This window comes from Triturus cristatus, chromosome 3_2 (genome assembly GCF_964204655.1).
Source record: "Triturus cristatus chromosome 3_2, aTriCri1.1, whole genome shotgun sequence".
Taxonomy (NCBI): Eukaryota; Metazoa; Chordata; class Amphibia; order Caudata; family Salamandridae; genus Triturus; species Triturus cristatus.
Window position 1 is genome coordinate 345,418,321 of NC_140584.1, and position 16,484 is coordinate 345,434,804.

A 16,484-nucleotide genomic window follows, 5' to 3' on the forward strand; every position below is an offset into this window, starting at 1 on the left:
CACTGACGCAGGACATCACAACTTTTACACAATACAACACTCAGTGAACCACCTACTCCCCCCACAGTGAGGCTTTACAGTAGGAGTATGAATTCCAATATAAATGCTACAATACAATTCAATGCATATTGAAAAGTAGAACTCAACCCTATATGATAAAATAGGCAGGTTTACAATCTCTCCCTACAACAAGAGCCTTGACCATCAGGATAACCGGGTGGCTGCAGAGATTACAATTGTGTGGGGAGGGTCCAAGGCAGGGGACAATATTGGTTAAGAGAGAGGTACACAACAATGTAAAGACCAAAACAACGAGAATAGGAAAAGCGAAGCAAGCTGCTAAAAGAGAGGCAGAGAACAAGGCAAAAAGAAAGCATTTGGTGCCACATACACAACACAAAAACACGAAAAGGCATTGGCAAAGCCAATAAGTCTACCTTTAATACAGCAATACACGTAAGCACCGACATTCACAAACTAATGTTTACATGCATGGCAGACACAAATGTTTGTCGCAATATAGGCTGCACTATTGGCTAAGTAAATATCTGGAAAAGGTAGCAAAAAAGAATTGATTTCTCTATAGAATGTTTTTAGGAGATTTAAAAAAACTGAGTGTGACAAACAGTGTGATATCCGAGTGTACTTTTCTGATATAAAATAGTCCTTTATGCATTTCAATGGAAGCACTTCCTGCAAGAAGGAATGGTGTGTCAAACAGCCAAAACCATGAGGTGAGAGACTAACAATCCTCTTGTTGTAGCCAAATCAAACTCTATGTACATTTTAGGAGCTGGTAACAATACATCATGCAGACAGCCGAGTTGTCAAGAGAGACCTAAAAAAATTACGAGGAGTGGAAGAACAGAAATAAATAAAATTTCCTACGGGAAGGTTCTGCACAAGGGTGAAGAGAGAACATCGGATCAACATAGAGCACAGACGCTTCTATATTGTAAGGTGCAAGGAATAAGGTGGCAAAATCACCAATGAAGGATAAAGGAGCAGCAATATTCTTCCACTGAAAAAAGTTACCACTATAACCTAAAATAATGTATACTGAAGTACTGCAGTCTACAGCAAATGTCATTTAACTCCCAACATCAAGATACTTTCCGAGTGCTTTCCATAAAATTAAAAATGTAAGGGGTGAGGCTTACTAAGATGGTGACAAAGACTTTGCCCTGGGCTTATGTGATACTTTGGATCAATTCATTGATAAAAGACAGTTAAACCCTGCATCATTTCAGTGGAAAAATCCAAACATGTCAGATTATATCCATTGAATTGTACATACTGCAAATGAAACGTTAACCACAAATTATCTGTTTTCTTCTCGTTTCTGTTTATGGTTCATGCATGTGTTCTGTAATATCAATAACAAGCACTGGAAAAACCAAAAGGTTTAGACTTTGGAAACTACTGGCTTTTCAAAATGTTTTTTCCAGACGTTGTCAAACCTCAGCAAAAATAAATTGTGTGAGGACATGTACATGCGTCATTAATCATGCTCCCACTAACTGAATGACGCGGACACCATTTAAAAAAGAAATTTAGCAATCCAAGATGGTGGATGCCACATGGTGCAGTAAGTAAAAACATACATTTTTCAGTTACGCCTAAACGCATTTCAGTAACAGGACCGTACTAGCAACAAATATGATCTTTTCAAGATTAGGATACGTTTACTCACAAATAAAAGCTTTCAAATTACAAATATATTTCTTTCCGTAAATATGGCTTGACCCTACAAATTCATTACTAAGACACATCTAAGACTGAAGTAAAATTACTACTCGCAGAGATGGGAGATGAGGCTTCGGAAGGGTAAGCAAAAGAAAAACTGAGAACTCACGAGAAACTTCATAGACAGCTGGAGGTCCAGACAAAGTGCATGATAAACTATTTTCTTCAGAGATACAGGAGTGTTGTGCGGGAAATGTGGACATGAAATCAAGAGTGGCCACACTAACATTTAGTAGGCTGCTGCAAAGCAAATTTCTTAATCAGACATTTCAATAAACTGGAATCCTCGGTTGAGGTGATTTAGTAGCTGTCATCATTTTTTTAAGTCCGGCTTGAATATCATGTATTGTAAAGTATGGGGATATAGAAGTATGCATGGAGGACAAACGTCCCCCCCCCCACTCCCCTAAGGACACTGGCCTTTAACTTCCATGCAAGAAGCATACTGACCGCTCCTAAAGAGACACACTTGTGGCCTACTAGGATCCCTGGAGGATTGTGATGGTAAAGAGGAAATTTACTAACATAGGTTCCTTATGAAGTGCTTAAAAACAGAATAAGAGAAAGTGGACTGGAGAAAAGGTGGAAGGGTGCAAACCCAAGAGCAAAAGGTAATAGGGGGCATTCTTTTGTTTTGATTCAAAAACATCAACTGAGTGGATGCCTTGAGAAAATGCCAGTTTCTGTTTCAGACATTAGGATGACTCCAGGTGCAGCTTGGTTAGGCAAAGCAATTCTTACATAACTTGGTATCAACTGAAAGCCACAATAATGCTATCAAAATGCGAATGACATTCCATTTTACTACCAGCTTTAGTGCTGTGTGGAGTGCTACCTTGAAAGGGACAATGCTAATGCCTTTTATCCCTCGCAGAAGAACATTTGGATAATCTAGCACTATAAGGACTAGTAAGAACATTGCATTTTTTTAATACGGATAAATGAACAAAGAACTTGTTTCTACAAAGTAGTCTCAGCTAAAAATGAACATCTCTCACTAAATCATCTGTCTGTACATAGAGAACAGGTCTACAATCAAGAATAAACCCCTTTAAGACCCGTAACATTACTGATAATAGACAGAGTTCCCATCAGAGTACACCTGTAATGTACGTCATCACAAATACTTTCAAATTATTCTGTGAAGTGCATTTATGATTTTTTTTTACCGTTTCCAAAAATAAATAAGTATATATGTACACACACAGATTGCTACAAAATAAATACATTTAAAAAAATAATAAGAAAACCTATGGAGTATTTGAAACCAGTCTTAAAATACACATCAGTAAGTTTCTGTACAGTGACATTATGTCTGCCCATGACGGAGCATGTCCTTTCTGTGGTACAGGAAACACACCACAAAAGGAGTCGTAAAGCCTAATTAGGAGTTTGGCGGTGTACTCTGACCCATGCATATACCCCCGTTCATGCACGGGTCGGAATTATGAGTTAAAAAGTTCTTAACACATCTGATATCATATACGGTAAACACCTCAAGCTTCAGTACATTTCAGTAGCTCAAACCTACTAAAATTTAACAGGTGAAACGTGTATGGTATTTACCATTTCACGCAAAGTTTGGTGCGTTAAACACCAAAATCAAAAGCCTATCGAACCATCAGGAAACACTATGTTCTCTGATCTGATATTATGAAGCAGGAGTGATCCTTAATAAAGGGAGTGCATTACTCGGTCTCATCTAACCTGACATATTACGCAAGTATTTGTTATACTAAATGTTGTTCGGAAAATTGTGTGGCGTTGTGCAAAATTCTTTGAGAACATATGCAAGTGAACTTTCTTTTTTGTACAAAAAGGAAAAACAAACATATTAGGTTAGGAAGCCGGGGTTTCATATTTATTGTTAATCTACTAGCACAAGTTTGTACATGACAAGGGTTTCATACACAGTACATACTGATCAGTGTCTGTAAACAAGGAGTTTGTAATCAAAGGCGGGGCAGGGCGATAGCTACTTCCCTCCAGAGACAGTTCTTACGTTTCTTAAACAAGCGCGGACCACAAAGTTAATTGGCTTTAGGTACTGCAATTTGCAAAATAAAAAACAAATGTTTTATTAATTGCCTTGAATCGTACTCACTTTAAGTTGTACAATAGTAATTAAAGAGAAAACATTCACATTGTTTGCTCTAGGAAATATAAAACCAGTAGCATAAAAAAATCAAAAGTAAAAAAAAATACCCCACACAGAGAGCGAGTGCAGTGCAATAGATGCATGTTTAACATGCAGGTTGAAACTTGTTTATCGCATGTCTGTGTGGTATGCAGTGACCATCAAAAGAGAAAAGTGTTGAATAGCATAAAATAAACATTTTCAGCAATATTCGGAATCTCTCAAGGGTGTGTACTTCCTTTGATTGAGCAAGAGAGCACTCAAATGTTTAAAGGCCATAAAAGACCTACATCTATCTCCTCAGATCAAAAACATTATTTATTTTATTTATTTATTTATGGCGATTTTTAGAGCGCACAAATACCCGAGGGTGTCTCGGCGCTGTTGTCACAGAACTCTCTGTCGGAGAAGGGGGTTTAGGCTTGGAACAACCATGTTTTCAGTTTTTTTCTGAAATTAAGCAGAGTTGGTGCACATTTGATGTGGAGAGGGAGAGTGTTCCACAGTCTAGCTGGGGCAACGGTGAAGCGTTTGTCTCCCCAGTTAGCCCTTCTTGTGCGGGGGACTGTTAGCAGATGGGCTGAGGATGAACGCAGTATTCTTCGCTGTTCGGGCGGATGAAAGGCTTGTTTTAGGAATAGGGGGCCATGATTGTGGATCGCTTTATAAGCTATGCACAAGGCTTTAAATTTGATGCGGCTCCTCACCGGCAGCCAATGTAGCTGTTGGATGTAGGGGGAGACAGATGCAAATTTGGGAATGGGTAGCAGGGTCCTGGCTGCTGCATTCTGTACAGTCTGTAGTTTGTTGAGGACCTTTTGTTGTGCATTTAGAAGCAAGGCATTACAATAGTCCGTTTTAGAAAAGACTAACGTACTGACTAAAGTTTTGCCTGCAGAAGATGGTAAGTACGGAATGAGTTTTTTGATCTTTTTTAAGGTGTGGAAGGAGGATGAAACCACTGAATTTGCATGCTGCTGGAAGGACAATTTGTTGTCAAAGATAACCCCCAGATTTCGTACCTTGACTACTGGAGGTTGTCCCATTTGTTGGGGCCACCATTGTGGAGACCAGATAGGTTGTAGTCTCCCGAATGTCATCACTTCTGTTTTATCAGAATTTAGCTTGAGGCAGTTTGATGACATCCAGGAGCTTATTGCTTTCATACCAGATTGGAAGTTTGAAGCTACTGTTTGGCCATCATCGAATACGGACAACACCAGTTGTGTGTCGTCTGCGTATGTGGTGAGAGAAATTCCGTGGGATTTGATGACCCTCGCTAAGTCAGACAGATATATATTAAATAGTGTCGGGCTTAGCGAGGATCCCTGTGGTACACCGCAAGGCAAGGAGAAAGTCTGGGAGGTGTATTGTCCCAACTTCACCGTTTGTGGGCGGTTTGACAAGAATGAGCCGAGAAGTTCCTTAGCCTTGTCCCTTATTCCTATAGCCGCGACACGGTCGATCAGTGTGGTATGATCGACCGTGTCGAAGGCTGCGGACAGATCTAAAAGTATGAGGATTGCAGCTCCTCCATTGTCCATAGTGGATCGTATCTCGTCCGCAGCTTTCAGGAGTGCTGTCTCCGTGCCGTGTCCCTGACGGAACCCGAACTGGGTGTCATCCAGTAAGTTGTTGTTGTGGATGTATGTTGACAATTGCTGGTTCATGATCTTTACAAAGATTTTTGCCGGAAAAGGGAGGCATGCAATAGGCCTGTAGCTGGCTGGAAGAGAAGGGTCTAAACTGGGTTTTTTGAGTAGCGGTTTAATAATGGCTTCCTTCCATACCGAAGGGTAGGTGCCGGATATGAACATTGCGTTGCAGATAGTGGTGAGTGACGGGGCAACGGCTTCTGCGACGAGGTTGAGAACGGCAGGAGGGCATGGGTCAAGTGGTGATCCGGATTTGGTTCGGGCGATCAGGGGTTGAACAATTTCTTTTGTGGTATTTTCGAAGGCTGAAAAATGTGGAGTATTATTGGTAGTGGAGTGCTCGGTATGGGATAAGGAAGGGTCAGGCAAAAAAGTGGAGATTCTCAAATCTAAATGTGTCATTTAAACTCCATGTAGAACATCGTCATTTCATTTACAGCTTGTAAATAGTTAGGAACAGCAACAAGTCCAAAGTTCTGAAACATCCTTCCCATTTCCCAATGTCCTTTTAATAAGTTGAGGATCCGGCCCAAAGAAAGATTAAACGTATCCAAAGAGGCATTACATCAATCAATCACTGGCCACTACTAGAGTCTATTTTGTAGAGCTAAAAGCAGACATTTTCAACAATTCTACAGCTGAAGGGGGGAGGGGATCATACCTGCTCCAATCTGAACTTATATTATTAAGTGCAAAGGCCCCCCCCCTTACCGAAGCTCCACCCAATATATAATCAGAGATGCCATCAGTTCTATGGAGACCATGCAGGATCACCACCAATATTTCCGTCTTCGCGCAGTTTGTACCCATGTTAGTTTGATGCATCCACTAATCCAATTCACGAAAGCAATTCAACTTGGTGGAGAATTGGTCCTATTGAGTACAGATGGAGACAACCAACAGGTATATCATTCTGCAAGTCACCATTAGATTTTTTTTTTTAAAAACACCTCAACCATTCAATAACTGCTCAGTGACATCTAGTGGTCTATGCTGCCAACAAGTCAACCAAGATCTGCATAGCCATTAAACTGTCATACATTTACCAAAACGTATTTGCCGATACGTTTTGGACAGAACCCCAGCTGAAAACACACTTAAAAATGTATTCTTCTATTATATAAATGCAGGATCTCTCATTCTTGGGGTTGGACGATTTACCATATCTACCAAGAGTTCCTAAACTCCATGTGTAGGTCACATACTTTAATCCTGGAGGCAGCCACTTATTGAGGATTGTGTCAGGTAATGTAAAATACATCTTTGCTTTTAGAGCACTTTGTACCAAATTGGCTTAGATTCTAAGGATGTTTTTGTTTTACAGCACGTTATTCAACAATGTAATACCTATTTCCATATAACAGTAATCTCTGCCATCGAGCAGTGACATTAACTTTCATGTGCCATATGACTTTACCCAATGTCAAAATGCTGAAATGACAATAAAAGGTCAATATGTTTACTGCTAAAAAAAAAAAAAGAGCATAAGAAATCAACTAGGAATATGACAGGTTGTTTAGACTAGCCAATCTTGATGTATTTTTCTTGTCTTTCATATGCGCTGTCAGATTTTAGTGCTTTGTCCACCACAAAATGAATTATACCAGTGCCATGACAGGCTTGGACACTCTTTATCATCTGGCAAGATGACACCTCAACCCACTATAGAAGAAGCAGTGCCATTCACTGTCAGCATGTGGACTGAAATCAGCAGCATGGTGGCAAAGTGGCAACGGTCTCTGGGGAACTAAAACCGTCTGTACAATCTTTAGAGTGCTCCATCTGCTAAAAAATTGCGCTAGTTATAAAAGATGAATTCAGCATCTAGGTTATGAAATTACAAATCCTCCACTAATTTAATCTTTTTGAAAAAGAATTCAAGGAAGGTTATATTAGTAATTTTGATTTAACGCAACAGTGAACACCATTTGTGGGAACATTAATTGCAAGGACAGCCAAGTTCCACAACAAAAGTGATGACTGTTAATATAACAAGTAGCAAAACCAAATCTCTAGTAATTGTCTCAGTATCAGTTAGACTTCTATAATCCAAAACAAATTAGTCAAAGAAAACGCCCTGAACCTGCCAAAAAAACAAAAAAGAAACATAGTAAACCAGTCAACTAATAGTCGCATGCAGTGTCTGCTGCTTCATAAAACAATATTGTGATTTTAACATAATTTTTATTGTACCACAAACATAAAAATATTTTGCATTTAAGCACTCCCATAAAGGGAGACAAAAAAAAAACCAAAAAAAACACCAAGCTCATATAATTTTGTCAAGCGAGGAAGCCGAGATTCAGACACTTTTCATGATGAAGTTATAAACGTAATCACTAACCACATTGTCTCCTTTTAACACTCTTCACATTTGTTTACCTGCTACTTTCAAAAGGATGACTAAATCGTCCAGTATGTGTGTGAGAGTGGAAGGGTGCAGGTCTGCAGACTGGGTTGGTTTGGGATCAAAAATAAGCCCGGGCATCCTAGAAAAAGTGGCCCACATTTGCGGATTGCACCTTTTTGAAAAACACTGCTTCAGTGTTTCAAGTATTATGAAAATGAGGGAGAGGGGTTCTCTGTAAGAGGCATTTTTTTTTTTAACATTACTGAGATTAAACAAATATATATATATTTTCATCAGAATCCAACGGAAAAAGGTTACTTTGGATATATATATATAAAAATGTTGGCTGACTTTTCGTGCACGGATTAGTTCACAATGGTGAACCACACCTGAACGTAAGTGACGCCTCTCCTGTTCAGGCCCCCTGCCCCTGTGCAATTGGCATACATTAATGGGCCATCCCAGGGAGAGATTGGGAATGACCTCCTCCCCTTTAGTAACAGCAGGATAATAGATGCTCATTTGCCTCCGAAAAGGCTGCTCAGGCCCCCACTGAAGCATTTGAACAGCACAGTCACAGCCCAAATCGGCCAATACGGTGTCCAAAAAAAAAGCAGCCCACGGCTGCAACTCAGGTACCGGACCTTCACCTATTGCCCGCCTTACTAATCCAAACTAGTCTGTAGACGCTGTTCACTGTGCAATAGTTTATGAGGTTTTGAATGTATTCCATTTGTTACAGCCTATGACTTGGTCACATCTCTCTTCAGAATGGAAATGGACTTCTGGTACATAAGAATAAATCTGGAACATGGCTACAAATGTGTACTTCGCTCCTCCCCTATAACAACATAAAACGTATATTTCATTTCAACAGCGTATTTAAAATGTGTTCAATGCAAGAATCGGTAGTAGTGTCTAAGGAGTCGCACCTCATAAAGTGTACAGACTGGGGAACCAGATGTATTGTAAATTCTACAACTATGTCAAACAGTTGAACAATTCTGAAGGTGCCACTAAGGGCAAGAGTGTCCCCTACTACCATGCGTACACAAATACGCAGGGACTAGCCACAGTCACTGAAATACATTGCAACATTATTCTACCCCGGCACTCCAAATGTTATATAAATCCAAATATAGAACCTTGATAAGTTGGTTTCACAAAAAAACAATGTACTCAATATTTCACAGGCAAACGACAGAGATGAGTTTGTACAAAACACTTCTTGTCTTTAATTTATGCAGGTATTTCTAAAACAATTTCCGTCAGGTCTGCGTATATCCCTATTGCATAAGCTAATACAAATAGGAAAATAATGTACAAGAGTCAGGATACTACACGGTCCTGATCGGTGTGCACGAGAACAGCCGACACGTGTTTCGTCACATCCAGCGACTTTCTCAAGGATCTATAAAATTGGTTTGATAGTCGTAAAGCTGACCCTGCTTCTTCATAGATTGTGCAGAGCGCGGTTAAAACATCATAGTCCACCAATGTTCAGAAAATATTATGCAATGCCCAATAGGGTTTACACTCTGTAGGCAGACAGAAGTTCAAAAGATCAGGCTCAGGTGCGGTTACCAGAGAAACTGCCGTAAATCCTATATAAGTCCGGTCTCAATATGCGGTATTTTTTACCAATCGTCTTAAACTTAGTATTTGCTGAAATCCCCATACGGTTTCAAGGATATATTAGTCCCAGATATATTTGTATGCCCGGGAATCCATATGTCTTCCAAAGTTTGCTCATCGAATCGCAACAGTATTTAAATTACCAAATTAGACTGTGATAGGCCCCTCACATTTTGCACCTGTCGTCCGTAACAGTGGGCTCCCAATTCCGTTATCAGCATGCGGACTCTGTCGTTTCTCCATGTAGGCTGCATGCAGCCTACATGGAGCAAATGGCATCCCCATAGGCGCCTGGCTGGTCGGCGTCCCGACCAATCCCAACGCTGCCATTGCTGCGTGGCGATTGGCTTAGGGGAAGGGAGGCTACCAGGACAGGAGCAGAAACAACACGATAACGGGCTGGCGAAGCTAAGTTAACTTTTTTTCTTCTCCTTAAATTAAACCCCTGGCGCGAGTCATGCCGGCCGCAACTGCAGCCATGGACTACTAACACTGTGAGTGACAGTATTCTGCTCTATCACAAGGAGCACATAAGCACACAAAGTAGCTTCCTTCAGTGACAAGGACAATGTGTTTTGAAACAGTAGAAATATATTTTTCTTCTCACGCTTTAAAAAAAATGCTTTTTTAATAATATCGGCGAGGGCCCAGCAGCACCCACAACCTTTAATAAAAATGACAGCAAAAGAAATCAGGAATCGATAAACCTAAAGGCTGACAGTCAACACCAGTCCTGCAACCATATTAAATACACATATTATAGCAACATTTTAAATATGTATTATAGAAGTATTTTTTAGGATTAAAATGTTCCTGGGCGAGGTGCCAGAACGTTGTAGGATACGTAACAGATCTAAAGATCCTCAGTGGTGGGAGTAACTTCTCCTTTTTAGGCCGAGCCTAGCAGCACGTACGTGCTGCTCTACGAGGCATACTGTATCTCCTCTTTTGACTGAGACCCAAGCCCATCGCTTTCCATTTGTTCCTTTGTATTCCTTTATAAATTGCTTTTTATTGGTGAAACGTTGCTCTTTGTCCTGCCTTTGGGTGTGATTTCACTTTGGTGGCAACTGCCCCCATTGCATGTCCCCTTACGTTTTGATTTATTTATCGTTTGTTCAGCGCACACTTTTTTTCTTCATTGAATGATACAGCCCTTTTTCTTGCTTGCCCGCGTTTGCTCTTGTTTCCGTCCCCCAGTTTTTGTTTTTTTAGTTGGTGGCATGGGAAGGCTCTCGTCTCGCACAGCTGCTCCCCCTGCCTTTCGATTTGGAGTTATTTTGCGATTTCTTGTCTCCTCTCATACAGCTGCTCCCTCTGTCTTTAGATTTGGAGCAAGTGGTGAAGTTTATGATAGTTTAGTATTTTTAAATGAAAATACGGCTTTCATCTTTGAAATTGTATTTTACACAGAGTTTCAATTCTTATTGATGAATATAAAACGTAAACCCTCCCAGGCAATTTCCCTAGGTAAACATTTTTGGTAGTCATCAGACCCCGTTCACACTTCCTCCTGGTACAGCACATGATGGCCCCTCCTCTCGTCTAGGCATCGCAAACTCTGGGTTCCTTTTGGTTTTCTATAGCAATAAAGGTACTGAAGTCTTCGTTTGTTCTTGTTAATGGAGGGATCTGCGCGCAGGGACTTTTGCTCCCCACTGCCAGCTTTGCTCTGGACTTCCTTGTTAGGGTATTCAACACAAAGGAGCAGAAGCGGGGTACTTAGTTTCAGGAGTGGTGCGTCCATTAGGGCGTTGGGGCGTAGCCCCCCCGCCCGCAGAGTCGCCCGCAGCGTTGGCGTCTTTGAACTTAAGTAAACTGAATCAGTTTACTTAAGTTCAAAGAAGCAGAGGGAGAACTGACAATCATGTCAGTCAGCATGACGTCAGACCGCCCACCCCCTTCAGAGTCTGAAGGGGGTGGGCGGTCCGGCGTCATGTTGACTGACATGATGGTCAGACGGACCAGGCAGGGGCAACAGGCAGCAGCACAAGTGCGCATGATTGGGGAAGGTGAGCGAATTTTCGCTCCGTGTCCAGTCATGCGCACTAGTCTCTGCTCTGGCTGGCGCATGCCCATTAGGAGACTGAGGGTTGAGCAAAGGCTCAAACCTCGGTCTCCTAATGGGCAGGCGGGCGAGCAGTAACCGTGCCCTAAGCCAATCCTGGTGCTGCTGGCAGCGCCAGGATTGGCTGAGAGCCTGAGAGGGGCTGTAGGCGCCAACGGACGGACCCGAGGCGGCGCGGACGTGCTGAGGATGTCCGGTAGGATTTTTCTTAAATTTATTTTAACACTCCCCCCCGCGAGCGATACCTTGTTCAGCAGATTGATACCATGACTGATAGTGCGCACTGTTTCCTGTTCCACAAACGCATACTTAAAGCAGCAATGAATTTGAAGAGAACCAGATGCCCCCGGCAAGCCCAACAATCCCGAAGCCGTAAAAATGTGAAAAGCAATCAGGCTGCTCAAGTGTTCCCTGATTTGCTAGTTTAAATGCTTTTGCGCGGGGGCTCTGCACCTGACCGAAAGCGGCTCACAATGGGCTTCTGTGTGCTAGGGAGCATTGTAAAATTGGCACAATCTTGTGATAGTAATAATGCTTTAAAATATAGTGCCACACGTCGGACTTTTCTGCCACTTCTAAACGCTGCAAATAAGAGGTGATACCTTCGGGTCGTGTTAGCACGATACAAAACTGGAAAAAAAAAACGGAGCCGATGTTGTTGGGAATCGAACTTCTGACCTGCCAATGGCCACATGTTTTAGCGCAGTCGTTCTACATATTCAGATAGTCTACCGATAAATGCCCTGCCCTTTAAATAGCTGCACTTTCTTCTGATTTGTAAATGTGAGTTCTGTTTTTAAGTGCTGTATTTTATTGGAAATGTATTTACTTTAGTGCAATGATTTTAATGAATTACACTTATTAAAATGTCCATGCATTACTATGCTGCTAGTATACCTTTGTACAACATTGAAATCTTATGTAACAAAGTTTTTAGCTATGTCAAGTTCTCCAATAGTAAGCACCTATTAACTGTCCTGAATGGGCTGCACGTTTATTTTCGATACCATCACAAAGTAATAATTAGCCAGCCCCCCCCCCCCCCCCCCCCACACACAGACACACACCACCCTGGCTCTAAGGTTGCGGTCCCTGCTGGTGCTTCATAAACTGCTGCCTAGAATGCGTCGTAGCGTTGATTGTGAACACTCTGGCACTTATTGTATGATGACGTGTGGCTCTATTATTGCACTTTCTATAGCGCAAGATCTGATTTTTGCAAGACATTGCAGGCACTGCTTGATTTGTGCTGGTGAATGTATGTAGCACTTTTGGTAGTCAGGGGGTGGTTTTGCAAAAAGGTGCTGAATTGATGATTCAGCTTATGAAGTCTTGCTGTTAGTCATTGTGTGTGTGAAGGGTGTGTTCCTCTGTTGGTGAATCTGAACTTCTGTGAGTTGTGTGTGAGTGTTTTTGGTGTGAGTGTTTTTGCTGTTTGAAGGTTTAGTATGGATGGCTGTACAGAATCACTTATGGTTCTTATACGATGGCACACGCCCTTTGTCTGGGTGAAGTTTGTGTATGTTAGGCAAGGCAAATGGCAGTAGCGAGTGATCTAATGGCACGCTTGAACTGTGTTGTGTGTATGTCAGGAGTTCTCTCCGTGTGCTCTGTATAACAGAGCATGTTTTGCGCTGGCAGAGAGTGATTCTGAGTCCAGGGTGGCACCCATCTGTATAGACTAGCTCCTCTGCTGTGTTGAATGTTAGTTTTGAGAACCCCCTCCCCCTGATCTTGACTTATATCGGTTGGGCTCACTTTTTTACTCTTTGATAAATCACCACCTGCCACTGCTTTACTTATTTTAAGAGCTCAAACAGATAAGGTGAATGCTTTTAAAAAAAAAAAAAAACAAAAAAAAACGCATTTTGATGTCAAATGTGCTATGTATGAATGGTACTCAGCATTGTTATCTCGAAGTCTGTTATGAAGTTCTGTGATTATAGTGAATAAGCAACTACCTATGTTATTATATGACATTGACTTCTCTTTATTAATGTAATAACTGTACTTTCACAACTGCTTTTTTAACCTTCTTGCTTTCGCAAATTTGCTTGAAAATGCAACATTTGCCCACTTTTTTATAAAATTTTCTTGGGGGAAACCCCCCCCGAACCCTCCTTATGCCCATCGGGCTCGTTCGCTTGCCGCGGTGCACTTCACCACACATTTTACGCCCCACCACTTTCAAATGTCACCAGCTGCCCCTGGCTTACACTTTAAAAGGTGCTTTTAGAATGAAGCAGATCAGCAAATTTTTTTGTAGTTTTATGTAGCGCGAACTAGACCTGAAGGTATTGGAGCGCTATACATGAGCAACAGTTACAATACACACAGTCACATTCATTGTCTTTTTAATGCTCAGGAAGATTACGTGATGTGTCAAGGATCACCAGATGTTAAGTTGACGCCAGGACTAATGGCCCCGAAAGTGTTTTAAAGACAACAAGCATTGAAAAGTTGTTTGTTTATAAGCTAAGCCCTGTAGTCCTTGATGTAAGTTTGGCTTTGTGCATCATAGTGTGTGGGTGAGAATTATGTAAGCTACTTTCTTTTGCTTGTAGCACTCTATCAGAGTGCAAGTGTTTTCTTGCCCTCTCTCTACTGTATGCTGCTTCCTACTTAACGCTCCCATCCCCACATGCTTTCCAGGTTGTTCTCCCATCGCTCCACGTTTTTTTCTAATAAGAAAACCCTGCCATTGATTCGCAGCTCAACATTGCACATCAATGGCATTTGCTTTCTCCCGCCAACTTCCAACTCCTCCTTTCCTCTCTGGCTGCTCCATAGTCTATCACATTTTTTAGAGGGCTGACCGCTACAATTTCCTTTCTGAACACACACTTTCAAGAAACTTTTATTATTCTTTTTGAGCAACAAGGACTTTGAGATCTTGAAAAAAATGGACACATGCGTGTCATCTTGCAGGGGCCCCTCTACCTTCAGGACACAGGCATACAAATACAGAATAGCATTATTATTTTTTACCAATGCTTAACAGTATTGTCACAAAGTACTGGCATAGCCATTAAGTTAGCACTGGCAAAGCCAAACGGCAAGACCTATTGGTTTTACCAGTGCTTGTTTCCTGTAGTCTTGTCATGCTAAAAGCAAAACAAGAACAGAAAATAAAACAAGCTTAGGTACAAACAATGGGTCTGATATTGGCAGCCAGGGTTAGTCAATGCTTGTTCAATTTTGTGACCGTTTTTGTCAACTTTTATCGTTGGATGAGCCACCATCCCAATGTCAAAAAGAAAAAAAACAACACACCAATGGATGAAGAGAGCTGGCTGAAAGCCCCCATATATGTCAACATTTTATAACAGGAAAGTGAGAGCGTCAGTCAATTTTAGGTGGGAGACAGGGAAATAAACCCATTTTTGGCTTTAATAAATCGAGCGTCTCCCACCTGAATCGTTGGCACGTAAGAGACCCTTTGATTACATCAAATCACTTTAGTAAATTCAGAAGGTCTTTGATAACGTCAGACCGAACACACATTAAAAAAAACAGAGCGGAGTGAATATCCCACATCTGGCTCTCGGTAAAACACAGCTGTTAAACAGTACAAGTTAAATTGAGTGTCCCTTCACTGGGTCAACTGAGCCGCTCCATTAAAGTTCACGAAACTAAATCATTTCGATTTTCAAATCTTGTCACAAGCAACGGATTCAAACGAGTGGTTTCTCGGCAGAGGCAGTTACATAAAAACAATAGTCGTTTTGCTGACATATCGCCATAGAAAATATATTTTTCCTATAAGGGTTAACACAAAGGGAGACAATTATTTCCATGTTTGTATTAGTGTCTTTTGTCGCATTGCCCCTTGAAAGAATGAGCACGCTTCATTATACGTCGAAGAAAAGAGTAACAACTTCAAGCTAGTAAACAATATAACAGATTACCCTTCTCAAGCTATTCGCCGAAAAAGCGCTTCGACGCCTCGTCAGGGGTAGTAAGCGCTATACAAATGCAATTACAATACAATATTGTTTGAAAATGAAAAGCACATCACTGGGCACGTTTCCCTTTTCTCAGTCCCTAGCATCAGAGTGCAGAACGCGTAACGGCATATCAAATAATTTTCGCTGACAGGTCCCTTTAAATAGATTCATTTACATCTGCAACGCATCACCAGTGCAGAGCCCCATTCCCGTTTATTTCAGTTACGCGCAGCCCCTGTACAACTTATTACCAATTAAACTAAAGCTATTCTAATTACCACTCACCTAACTTGGGTACAGCAAGCTCAGAAGTTGTTTGTTGGTAACTAACTTGCCTCTCATGTTGTCACTTTCTCCTTGCTTTCCCCGCAGCCATTCACAGACATTGGGTTCTTGCTGGGTCAGCTGAATGGCGAATGTAAGGTAAATGTATTTGTCGCCTTCTCCTATTGGTCAATACGCGGAGTTTGCTTGCACTTCGAGCTCCACAGGCGCGACCAATGGAGATGAAACCCGGAAGAGAGGAACGAATGGCCGTGCAGATGCTAGACAAAGAATTCATCTTAAACAGCGCCACCATGAGGCAATAGGGAATTTGCACTACTTTACATTTGAAACGTTTGCCAAAAAAATCAAGCATTAAAAATGCAATAGGTCTCGCCTTTCATTAAGTCAAAGCCATTTGCTGTGCTATACAATACCATTAGCAAAGCAAATGGCTTTAACTTAATCAAAGGCGAGACCTATTGCATTTTTAATACCTTGGCTTTGCATGTAAAACAGTTTGAGAAATTAACTAGACCACTTTGTAAAGTTATAAACAGTCATGTGACCCTATTGTACATGTACCACCTTTAGTCAGTTCAGTCTTTTTAGCCAACTTGACTTTACATTTTGCGAACTTTTAGTCCATAATGTTTTAAAATCAAAACTACAAACACCATGC

At 41.3% G+C, this 16,484-nt stretch overlaps 1 protein-coding gene across 4 annotated transcripts in view; it reads right to left on the reverse strand.

Moving 5' to 3' along the window:
- MTFR1L (mitochondrial fission regulator 1 like) overlaps positions 1–16,025 on the reverse strand; it is a 131,942-nt gene extending 115,917 nt beyond the window's left edge. The window contains exon 1 of one of the 4 annotated variants that reach the window (XM_085647840.1): positions 15,824–16,025. The gene's annotated coding sequence lies outside the window, so the exon portion shown is untranslated. The remainder of the gene's footprint in view (positions 1–15,823) is intronic. The other 3 variants (XM_085647844.1, XM_085647843.1, XM_085647841.1) reach the window with 3 other exon arrangements.
- Positions 16,026–16,484: the final 459 nt, after the last annotated feature.